This window comes from Cryptomeria japonica, unplaced genomic scaffold (genome assembly GCF_030272615.1).
Source record: "Cryptomeria japonica unplaced genomic scaffold, Sugi_1.0 HiC_scaffold_331, whole genome shotgun sequence".
Taxonomy (NCBI): domain Eukaryota; kingdom Viridiplantae; phylum Streptophyta; class Pinopsida; order Cupressales; family Cupressaceae; genus Cryptomeria; species Cryptomeria japonica.
In genome coordinates this window covers 139914-152500 of record NW_026729153.1, presented here as the reverse complement: position 1 = coordinate 152500, position 12587 = coordinate 139914, and the positions used below count along the sequence as shown (strand labels likewise).

Below are 12587 nucleotides of genomic sequence, written 5' to 3'. Positions count from 1 at the left end.
GGACATGGAAAAGACTCGAGAAGAGAGCTCGCTCACGGGAGAGAGAAGCCAAGGAGACCACGAGAGTGCTGAGAGTGGGACAGCGCTGAATAGGCGGGAGAAGCCTGCGCGTATAAACGGAGATATATATCCAATTGCAACGAAGGAACGTGCCAAAGATCGAGAACAATGGCAGAAATGCTAGTAACGTGCACTTCGGGACCAACGCATCACCGGAAGACAACCGCCAAACATCGAAAGAGTCGCGATGCTCCGCAACCTACGTGCAAAGCGGTCGCACACCGGGTAAGGGAGTGAGAGCCCCAAACATAGCTGGGCGAGGCGCTCACTCCGCTCTTTAATATCTCGTTAATACCGCCAAGGAAATGGCACAAGCACACACACACAAGCATCCTCGGAAGAGGACAGTTCGAGTGACAGGTCAAATCCAAGAGTTCCGAAGACTACCTCCAGGAACAATCGGGAACAAGACCGATTACAAGTCGTCGAGTCTGTTACTGGGCGAACACGAGATGCGCACAGGAAATCGATCAGCCCTCACAATGGCCCAAGGCCAGAGATCGGACTGCTACGATTTACCCCAACAATCATCGTGCCACTCTTCGCAGAGAGGTGATAGACGCCAACGAGCCCGCGCATAGCAATCGAGGTGTAAAAAGGGCGTTGAAGGCAGGAAGCCTGGACGAAAGAGGCTACGAGGTCACCTCGAAGCGGTCTAAGAATCGGGCGCACTTGGGGCGACTACCAGTGCCAACCCCTTATCCCGCGGTGCGTCCGACACACAGAAATTTCCAAGGCGGCCAAGGAGCCTCCCCGCATAGCAATCGGGGTGTGAGGTTACGGATGCAGCATTGATAGCAATCGAGGTGTGAGGCGAAGGATGCAGAAGTGAGAGCCGAGGGATGTAGCAGAGATAGCAATCGGGGTGTGTGATGCAGAAGAGATAGCAATCGAGGTGTGCGGTGGGAAGGGCCCAGCAGCCAGAATGCATGAAGCGACGGATGAAGCAGTGATGACAACCGGGCTGTGAGGAGAGGAGGGATGCAGCCAAGAAAGCAATCAGGGCTCGAGGCAAGGGATGCATCAAGGATAGCAATCATGTTGTGAGGCGAGATTCCAAAGGCTAAACGTGAGAGGCTGCAGGGTCGACTCAGAGAGGTCTATGCATGTGAGAGGCTGAAAGCAAGGTCGACTCGGAGCGGTCTATGCATCGGGCGCGCTTGGGGCGACTACCAGTGCCAACCCCTTATCCCGCGACGCGTCCGACAAAGAGAACGTTCCAAGGCGGCAGAGGAGGTTACCAGCCGAAGGATGCAGTAGCAATAACAGGTATAGTTCCGCGGCGGCCGAGAAGACTCACCGCATAGGAATCGGGATGCGAGGCGAGGGATGCGGCGGGAAGGCCCCGACGGCTAAACGGAAGAGGCTGCAGGGCCGCCTCGGAATGGTCCAAGCATCGGATGCGATTGGGACGACTACCAGTGCCAACCCCTTATCCCGCGATGCGTCCGATACACAGATAGTTCCAAGGCGGCCGAGGAGCCTCACCGCATATCAATCGGGGTGCGAGGCGAGGGATGGGGCGGGAAGGCCCCAACGGCTAGACGGAAGAGGCTTCAGGGCCACCTCGGAATGGTCCAAGCATCGGACGCGCTTGGGGCGACTGCCAGTGCCAACCCCTTATCCCGCGATGCGTCCGATACACAGATGGTTCCAAGGCGGCCGAGGAGCCTCACCGCATAGCAATCGGGGGTGCGAGGCGAGGGATGGGGCGGGAAGGCCCCAACGGCTAGACGGAAGAGGCTTCAGGGCCGCCTAGGAATGGTCCAAGCATCGGACACGCTTGGGGCGACTACCAGTGACAGCCCCCTATCCCGCGATGCGTCCGATACGAAGATGGTTCCAAGGCGGCCGAGGAGCCTCACCGCATAGCAATCGGGGTGCGAGGTGGGGGATGCGGCGAGATGGCCCCAACGGCTAGACGGAAGAGGCCACAGGGCCGCGTCGGAATAGTCCAAGCATCGGACGCGCTTGGGGCGACTACCAGTGACAACCCCTTATCCCGCGATGCGTCCGATACGAAGATAGTTCCAAGGCGGCCGAGGAGCCTCACCGCATAGCAATCGGGGTGCGAGGTGGGGGATGCGGCGAGATGGCCCCAACGGCTAGACGGAAGAGGCTGCAGGGCCGCCTCGGAATAGTCCAAGCATCGGACGCGCTTGGGGCCACTACCAGTGACAACCCCTTATCCCGCGATGCGTCCGATACGAAGATAGTTCCAAGGCGGCCGAAGAGCCTCACCGCATAGCAATCGGGGTGCGAGGTGGGGGATGCGGCGAGATGGCCCCAACGGCTAGACGGAAGAGGCCACAGGGCCGCCTCGGAATAGTCCAAGCATCGGACGCGCTTGGGGCGACTACCAGTGACAACCCCTTATCCCGCGATGCGTCCGATACGAAGATAGTTCCCAGGCGGCCGAGGAGCCTCACCGCATAGCAATCGGGGTGCGAGGCGAGGGATGCGGCGAGATGGCCCCAAAGGCTAGACGGAAGAGGCTGCAGGGCTGCCTCGGAATAGTCCAAGCATCGGACGCGCTTGGGGCGACTACCACTGCCAACCCCTTATCCCGCGATGCGTCCGATACACAGATAGTTCCGAGGCGGCCGAGGAGGTGGGGGATGCAGCGAGATGGCCCCAACGGCTAGACGGAAGAGGCTGCAGGGCCGCCTCGGAATAGTCCAAGCATCGGACGCGCTTGGGGCGACTACCAGTGACAACCCCTTATCCCGCGATGCGTCCGATACACAGATAGTTCCGAGGCGGCCAAGGAGCCTCACCGCATAGCAATCGTGGTGCGAGGTGGGGGATGCGGCGAGATGGCCCCAACGGCTAGACGGAAGAGGCTGCAGGGCCGCCTCGGAATGGTCCAAGCATCGGATGCGCTTGGGGCGACTACCACTGCCAACCCCTTATCCCGCGATGCGTCCGATACACAGATAGTTCCAAGGCGGCCGAGGAGCCTCACAGCATAGCAATCAGGGTGCGAGGCGAGGGATGCGGCGAGAAAGCCCCAACGGCTAGAGGGAAGAGGCTTCAGGTCCGCCTCGGAATGGTCCAAGCATCGGACGCGCTTGGGGCGACTACCAGTGACAACCCCTTATCCCGCGACGCGTCCGATACACAGATAGTTCCAAGGCGGCCGAGGAGCCTCACCGCATAGCAATCGGGGTGCGAGGCGAGGGATGCGGCGAGAAGGACCCAACGGCTACACGGAAGAGGCTTCGGGGCCGCCTCGGAATGGTCCAAGCATCGGACGCGCTTGGGGCGACTACCAGTGACAACCCCTTATCCCACGACGCGTCCGATACACAGATAGTTCCAAGGCGGCCGAGGAGCCTCACCGCATAGCAATCGGGGTGCGAGGCGAGGGATGCGGCGAGAACGACCCAACGGCTACACGGAAGAGGCTTCGGGGCCGCCTCGGAATGGTCCAAGCATCGGACGCGCTTGGGGCGACTACCAGTGACAACCCCTTATCCCGCGACGCGTCCGATACACAGATAGTTCCAAGGCGGCCGAGGAGCCTCACCGCATAGCAATCGGGGTGCGAGGCGAGGGATGCGGCGAGAAGGACCCAACGGCTAGACGGAAGAGGCTTCGGGTCCGCCTCGGAATGGTCCAAGCATCGGACGCGCTTGGGGCGACTACCAGTGACAACCCCTTATCCCGCGACGCGTCCGATACACAGATAGTTCCAAGGCGGCCGAGGAGCCTCACCGCATAGCAATCGGGGTGCGAGGCGAGGGATGCGGCGAGAAGGACCCAACGGCTAGACGGAAGAGGCTTCGGGTCCGCCTCGGAATGGTCCAAGCATCGGACGCGCTTGGGGCGACTACCAGTGACAACCCCTTATCCCGCGACGCGTCCGATACACAGATAGTTCCAAGGCGGCCGAGGAGCCTCACCGCATAGCAATCGGGGTGCGAGGCGAGGGATGCGGCGAGAAGGACCCAACGGCTAGACGGAAGAGGCTTCGGGTCCGCCTCGGAATGGTCCAAGCATCGGACGCGCTTGGGGCGACTACCAGTGACAACCCCTTATCCCGCGACGCGTCCGATACACAGATAGTTCCGAGGCGGCCGAGGAGCCTCACCGCATAGCAATCGGGGTGCGAGGCGAAGGATGCGGCGAGAAGGACCCAACGGCTAGACGGAAGAGGCTTCGGGTCCGCCTCGGAATGGTCCAAGCATCGGACGCGCTTGGGGCGACTACCAGTGACAACCCCTTATCCCGCGACGCGTCCGATACACAGATAGTTCCAAGGCGGCCGAGGAGCCTCACCGCATAGCAATCGGGGTGCGAGGCGAGGGATGCGGCGAGAAGGACCCAACGGCTAGACGGAAGAGGCTTCAGGGCCGCCTCGGAATGGTCCAAGCATCGAACGCGCTTGGGGCGACTACCAGTGACAACCCCTTATCCCGCGACGCGTCCGATACACAGATAGTTCCGAGGCGGCCGAGGAGCCTCACCGCATAGCAATCGGGGTGCGAGGCGAGGGATGCGGCGAGAAGGACCCAACGGCTAGACGGAAGAGGCTTCAGGGCCGCCTCGGAATGGTCCAAGCATCGGACGCGCTTGGGGCGACTACCAGTGACAACCCCTTATCCCGCGACGCGTCCGATACACAGATAGTTCCGAGGCGGCCGAGGAGCCTCACCGCATAGCAATCGGGGTGCGAGGCGAGGGATGCGGCGAGAAGGACCCAACGGCTAGACGGAAGAGGCTTCAGGGCCGCCTCGGAATGGTCCAAGCATCGGACGCGCTTGGGGCGACTACCAATGACAACCCCTTATCCCGCGACGCGTCCGATACACAGATAGTTCCGAGGCGGCCGAGGAGCCTCACCGCATAGCAATCGGGGTGCGAGGCGAGGGATGCGGCGAGAAGGACCCAACGGCTAGACGGAAGAGGCTTCAGGGCCGCCTCGGAATGGTCCAAGCATCGGACGCGCTTGGGGCGACTACCAGTGACAACCCCTTATCCCGCGACGCGTCCGATACACAGATAGTTCCGAGGCGGCCGAGGAGCCTCACCGCATAGCAATCGGGGTGCGAGGCGAGGGATGCGGCGAGAAGGACCCAACGGCTAGACGGAAGAGGCTTCAGGGCCGCCTCGGAATGGTCCAAGCATCGGACGCGCTTGGGGCGACTACCGTTGCCAACCCCTTATCCCGCGATGCGTCTGATACACAGATAGTTCCGAGGCGGCCGAGGAGCCTCACCGCATAGCAATCGGGTTGCGAGGCAGATTATTGGGAAGGGAACCCCCTGGGATGCGGCTCAAGCAGTGCCCAAAGGGACTGGAATGCGGAATCACATCGAGAGACCCAAATGCTATACGAGGGCTCAAATCGAATTATCGATTTGGCCACGACATGGACGCATCGGAACGACTACCTTTGCCGAACCACTCGCAATTGCATCCATACCGAAACCAATAGACATTTCCGTTAGAGCCCTCGCATAGCATTCGGGAATCTCGCATGCCCCTCTAAATCGACCAATGCTGGCGCTCAATGAAAATCCGAGCGCTACCACCGTTCGAGCGCCAGCATTGGTCGAGTTAGAGGGGCACGGGGGAGAATGCTCCAGTCAACACCTCCCCTATATAAGTTATTTGTCCGATTCTCGCACAACCGTAGTCTGCCTCGTCGAATCAAACAACGGTCCCAGATTCCGACTTCCGTTCCGTAGAGACCCAAAAGCTAGATGGAGGCTCGCAAGAAAGAGAGTCGGCGCATAGCAATCGGGTTTCTCGAACGTTTAGGGACCGAGCTCACTTGCGGATAGGGCAAAATCCGCCAAGCAACCCAAAAGCTAGACGGGGGCTCGAATCGAATCGCCTAGGCGGCCACAACAACGACGTGTTGGATCGACTACCAGTGCCAAACCATTCAGCAAGACTAGTCTGTGTCGAGGCCGGATAGAGATTCTCAGAGAGCGCCCGCATAGCATTTAGGAGACCTGCCGCGTCCCTCACACTCGACAAATGGTGGTGCACGTTTATAAATCCGAGCGATCCCAACCCTTTCAAGCACCAACATCGGTCGAGATAGAGGGGCACGGAGGGGGCTGCGTGAGACAACACAGTCCCCTATATAAGTTATTTGTCCGATTCTCACACATCCGAAGAATGGTCATCAAATCGGACAACAGCCCAAACTTCCGACTTCCGTCCCAGAAAGCCCAAGAGCTATCTAAAACGTTCATGGCCGGAACTCGATCGCGGCTATACCAGTCCGCCAAGCAACCCAAAAGCTAGACTGGAGCTCTAGTCGAATCACCTCTGTGGCCATTGCAAGGACGTGTTGGAGCGACTACCATTGCCGAACCATTCCGCAGGTCGAGTCCATACCAAGGCCGCATAGAGATTCACGATGAGCTCCTGCATAGCAATCAGGAGACTTGCCGTGTCCATCACAATCGATAAATCCTGGTGCAAGATTTTTGCATCCGAGCGCTCCAACCAGTCGAGCACCAGCATCAATCGACATAAACGGGCACGGGGGGAGGATGCTCGAGAACACTACCTCCCCTATATAAGTTATTTGTCCGATTCTCAAGCAGCCGAAGTCTGGTCATCGAATCGGGTCAAAGACCACAACTTCCGACTTTACCCACAATGCAAGTCATCGAATCGAACATCGGCCCCCGAGTCGGACTCCATGCGTATGTCAGGTCATCGGACCCAAATTCCGCCTTCCTGCGCATGGCGGGCCATCAATATCAACTCGGTCATCGGACCCAAACTCCGCCTTTTTGCGTATGGCACGCCTTCAAATCGGTCATCGGACCCAAATTCCGCCTTCCTGTGCATGGCGGGCCATCAACATCAACTCGGTCATCGGACCCAAATTCCGCCTTTCTGCGCATGGCACGCCATCAACTCGGTCATCGGACCCAAATTCCGCCTTCCTGCGCATGGCAGGTCATCGGACACAAATTCAGACCTCGCCAATATGCCTACGTATCGAATCGGTCATCGGACCCAACTTCCGACTTCATCCATACTGTAGGGTCTTTGAGGTTGGCGCGGTGCGCTCAACCCAGGGAGTCGACCCATCGAAGCATACACCTCCCCTATATAAGCTATTTGTCCGATTCCCACACCTGTGTAGTTTGCACCTCTGACCAGGACATCGACCCCAACTTCCGAACTCGACTGCAACGACGGCACCAGCGCCTTGGTGCGCACCTTGCGACGCACAGTCCCAACATTCGCCTTCCTGCACATGGCAGGTCATCGGACCCAAATTCCGACCTCGCGAGTATGCCTACATATCGAATCGGTCATCGGACCCAACTTCCGACTTCATCCATACCGTAGGGTCTTTGAGGTTGGCGCGGTGCGCTCAACCCGGGGAGTCGACCCAACGAAGCATACACCTCCCCTATATAAGCTATTTGTCCGATTCCCACACCTGTGTAGTTTGCACCTCCGATCAAGACATCGACCCCAACTTCCGAACTCGCCTCCAACGACCGAACCAGCGCCTTGGTGCGCACCTTGCAACGCACAGTGCCAACATTCGCCTTCCTGCACGTGGCAGGTCATCGGACCCAAATTCCGACCTCGCGAGTATGCCTACATATCGAATTGGTCATCGGACCCAACTTCCGACTTCATCCATACCGTAGGGTCTTTGAGGTTGGCGCGGTGCGCTCAACCCGGGGAGTCGACCCAACGAAGCATACACCTCCCCTATATAAGCTATTTGTCCGATTCCCACACCTGTGTAGCTTGCACCTCCGATCAGGACATCGACCCCAACTTCCGAACTCGACTAAAAAGACCGCACCAGCGCCTTGGTGTGCACCTTGCAACGCACAGTGTCAACATTCGCCTTCCTGCACATGGCAGGTCATCGGACCCAAATTCCGACCTCATGAGCATACCTACTAATCGAATCGGTCATCGGACCCAACTTCCGACTTCATCCATACCGTAGGGTCTTTGAGGTTGGCGCGGTGCGCTCAACCTGGGGAGTCGACCCATCGAAGCATACACCTCCCCTATATAAGCTATTTGTCCGATTCCGACACCTGTGTAGTTTGCACCTCCGCTCAGGACATCGACCCCAACTTCCGAACTCGCCTGCAACGACCGAACCAGCGCCTTGGTGCGCACCAAAAGTGCGCACTTTTGGAGGGCACTTTTGTGCGCTCCAAAGGTGCGCACTTTTGGAGGGCACTTTTCTGCGCTCCAAAGGTGCGCACTTTTGGAGGGCACTTTTTGGAGGGCACTTTTCTGCGCTCCAAAGGTGCGCACTTTTGGAGGGCACTTTTTGGAGGGCACTTTTCTGCGCTCCAAAGGTGCGCACTTTTGGAGGGCACTTTTTGGAGGGCACTTTTCTGCGCTCCAAAGGTGCGCACTTTTGGAGGGCACTTTTTGGAGGGCACTTTTCTGCGCTCCAAAGGTGCGCACTTTTGGAGGGCACTTTTTGGAGGGCACTTTTCTGCGCTCCAAAGGTGCGCACTTTTGGAGGGCACTTTTTGGAGGGCACTTTTCTGCGCTCCAAAGGTGCGCACTTTTGGAGGGCACTTTTTGGAGGGCACTTTTCTGCGCTCCAAAGGTGCGCACTTTTGGAGGGCACTTTTTGGAGGGCACTTTTCTGCGCTCCAAAGGTGCGCACTTTTGGAGGGCACTTTTGTGCACTCCAAAGGTGCGCACTTTTGGAGGGCACTTTTCCTGTGCTCCAAAGGTGCACACCTAGGTGAGCACCTTCGACCACACCTTGTAGCACACCAAACTCTGACTTTCGACTTCATCCGCAATGCAGGGTCTTTGAGGTTGGCGCAATGCGCACAACCAGGGGAGTCGACCCATCAAACCCAACACCTCCCCTATATAAGCTATTTGTCTGATTCTCATACATGCGTAGCCTGCAGGAGCAATTAGGACATCGACCCCAACTTTCGGCTTCTAAACGAAAACAAGGTCTTTGAGGTTGGTGTAATGCGAACAACTAGGGGAGTCAACCCATCAAACCCAACACCTCCCCTATATAAGCTATTTGTCTGATTCTCATACATGTGTAGTCTACAGGAGCAATTAGGACATCGACCCCAACTTTTGACTTCTTAACGAAAACAAGGTCTTTGAGGTTGACGTAATGCGCACAACCAGGGGAGTCGACCCATCAAACCCAACACCTCCCCTATATAAGCTATTTGTCCGATTCTCATACATGTGTAGCCTGCAGGAGCCATTAGGACATTGACCCCAACTTTTGACTTCTTAACGAAAACAAGGTCTTTGAGGTTGGCGTAATGCGCACAACCAAGGGAGTTGACCCATCAAACCCAACACCTCCCCTATATAAGCTATTTGTCTGATTCTCATACATGTGTAGCCTGCAACAACGATTAGGACATCCACCCCAACTTCTGAATTCGTCTGCGTTGACCGCACCAAAGGTGCACGCCTTGGTGCTCACCAAAATCCGACTTCCGACTTCTTCTGCTATGCGGGGTCTTTGAGGTTGGCGCAGTGCGCACAACCAGGGGAGTCAACCCACCGAATGCAACACCTCCCCTATATAAGCTATTTGTCTGATTCTCATACATGCGTAGACTGCAGCAATGATTAGGACATCCACCCCAACTTTTGACTTCTTAAACAAGACAGGGTCTTTGAAGTTGGTGCAGTGCACACAACCAGGGGAGTCGACCCATCAAACGCAACACCTCCCCTATATAAAGCTATTTGTCCGATTCTCATACGTGTAGTCTGCAGCAGCGATTAGGACATCGACCCCAACTTCCGAATTCGTTTGCATTGACCGCACCAAATGTGCACGCCTTGGTGTGCACCCTGGAGTGCACTTTGGTGCTCACCTCGGTGCACACTTTGGTGTGCACCTCGGTGTGCACCAAAGGTGCGCACCTTGGAGCGCACCAAAGGTGTACACTTTGGAGCGCACCACATAGGGTCTTTGAGAGGTTGGCGCAGTGCGCACACCAAGGTGGGTGTTGAGGTGCGTGCCGAGGTGGGTGGGTGCTAGGGTGCGCTCCATGGTGGGTGCCAGGGTGGGTGCGTGCTAGGGTGGATTCCAAAGAGGGTCATAGGGTGGGTGCCAAGGTGGGTTGGTGATATAGTGGGTTCAAAGGTGGGTACTAGGGTGGGTTCCAAGGTGGGTCACAAGTTGGGTGCCAGGATGCGTGGGTGTTAGGTTGGGTGCCAAGGTGGGCTCCTGCGTGGGTGGGTGCTAGGGTGGGTTTCAAGGTGGACGCGAGGGCGGGTGCCAAGGTGGGTAACAAGTTGGGTGTTAGGATGGGTGAGTGCTAGAGTGGGTGCCAAGGTGGGTGGGTGCTAAGGTGGATGCCAAGGTGGTTCACAGGGTGGGTGGGTTCTAGGGTGAGTTCCAAGGTGGGTCACAGGTTCAGTGCTAGGGTGGGTGTCAAGGCGGGTGTCGAGGTGCCTGGGTGCTAGGGTGTGGATGCCAATGTGGGTCATAGGGTGGGTACTAGGGTGGGCTGCAATGTGGGTGCCAAGGTGGGTAACATGCTCGGTGGGTTCTAAATTGGGTGCCAGGGTGGGTGTGCACCCACCTTGCCCGAGGTGGGTGCCAAGGTGCCAGTGTGGGTGGGTGCTAAGGTGGATGCCAAGGTGGGTGAGAAGGTGGGTGATAGGTTGAGTGGTAGGATGGGTGGGTGCCAAGATGGGTCACAGGGTGGGTGCAAGGGTGGGTAGGTGCTAGGGTTGGTGTCAGGGTGGGTGGGTGCTAGGTTGGGTTCCAAGGTGGGTGCGAGGGTGAGTGTCAAGGTGGGTCACAGGTTAGGTGCTAGGATGGGTGAGTGCTAGGGTGCAAAGGTGCCAGGGTGGGTGCTAGGATGGGTCGATGCTAGGGTGAGTGGCAAGGTGGGTCCACAAGTGTCAAGGTGGGTGCCGAGGTGGGTGCCAAGTCGGCGACTGCTATGGTGGATGCCAAGGTGGGTCACGGGGTGGGTGCCAAGTTGCTAGGTTGGGTTCCAAGGTGGGTGCCAACGTGGGTGCTAGGGTGCGTGGGTTAAAGGGTGTGTCACAACGTGGGTGCCAGGATGGGTGCGCACCCACACTGGCCAAGACGGGTGCGGGTGCAAGGTTGGGTTCCAAGCCCGGTCACAGGCTGGGTGCTAGGATGGGTGGGTGCCAAGGTGGGCACCAGGGTGGGTGCACCCACCCTGGCCAAGGTGGGTCACGGGGTGGGTCCTAGGGTGGGTAACGGGGTGGGTACTAAGGTGCGTGCCAAGGTGGGTCATAGGGTGGGTGCCAAGGTGGGCACCAGGGTGGGTGTGCACCAACCCTAGCCAGGGTAGGTCACGGGGTGGTTGTCGGGGTGGGCGTCAAGGAGCCAAGGTGGGTGGCAAGTAGCCAAGTTGCGTGCCAAGGTGGGTGTCGGGGTGGGTGCCAAGGATCCAAGGTGGGTGCCAAGGAACCAAGGTGGGTGTCTGGGTGGGTGCCGAGGTGGGAGCCAGGGTGGGTCCCAAGGTGAGTGCAAAGGTGGGTGCCAGGGTCAAGGTGAGTGCCAATGTGGGTTCCAAGGTGCCAGGGTCAGGGTGAGTGCCAATGTGGGTTCAAAGGTGCTAAGTTGGGTGCGAGGTTGGGTGCGAGGGTGGGTGGGTGCCAAGGTGTGCTAGGTGGAAGCCCGGGTGGGTCGGCATCCCATGGGTGTCGAGTTGGGTGCCTGATGGGTGCTTCTTGTCAAGTTTTAGTCGTCGGGACTCATTTCGAGCCTTAGAGGTCGTTTCTTGTCCGGTTGCCCTGTCTTCGACCTGGGAACCCAATTTTGGTCCTCGGGTCCCATTTTTTTTTGTCTCGCATCCCACTTTTGGCCTGTGGCCTTTTCGGGGTCGATTCTCGTTTTGGGCATCAGAGCATGTTTCTTCTCCTAAAACCCAATATTTGTTTATTAAGTCTCGGAACACATTTTTGTTCTCGTGGACCCATCATGGGTCTTGGAACGCATTTGTGGTCCTTGGGTCCCATTTTGCATCCCGAAACTTGTGTTTTGGTGCTTGATCCCTATTTTGGGTGCCCACCTTGCACCAAGTGCGCACCCGGGGCAAACCGAGCGCCTTGGTGCACCGGGGCAAGATCGAGCGTGCACCCGAGGCGCCCCGAACATGCACCAAGGTGCACTCGGCCCACATGTGAGCGCAGGTCGTTGCGCCCGAGGTGGTGTGTGGGCACCGCGTTGCAGACGGGACACTGCACGCACACGACGCCCCCTCCAGGTGCACGCACGTAGGCCGGGCCGGGTGCACACCCGACGCCCTAGCAAGGTGCGCGCACCCGGGCAGGGCTCACACTTGGCGAACGGGGCGCACTTCGCGAGGGAGGGTGTGCACCTCGACGGGGGTGGGTGGCCGGGGTGGATTCGCACGTGGGTCGCGGTTTGCTAAGTACACACTGCGACAAGCTCATAACGGGTGCGATCATACCAGCGTTAGTGCACCGGATCCCATCAGAACTCCGCAGTTAAGCGCGCTTGGGCCGGAGTAGTACTGGGATGGGTGACCTCCCGGGAAGTCCCGGTGTTGCACCCT

At 58.3% G+C, this 12587-nt stretch overlaps 1 non-coding gene across 1 annotated transcript; it reads left to right on the top strand.

Annotated features, from left to right (window-relative positions):
* The first annotated feature begins 12468 nt into the window (after window positions 1-12468).
* LOC131870492 (5S ribosomal RNA) lies at window positions 12469-12587 on the top strand. Its single transcript, XR_009368801.1, has one exon. It is a non-coding gene; the product is annotated as a 5S ribosomal RNA (ribosomal RNA).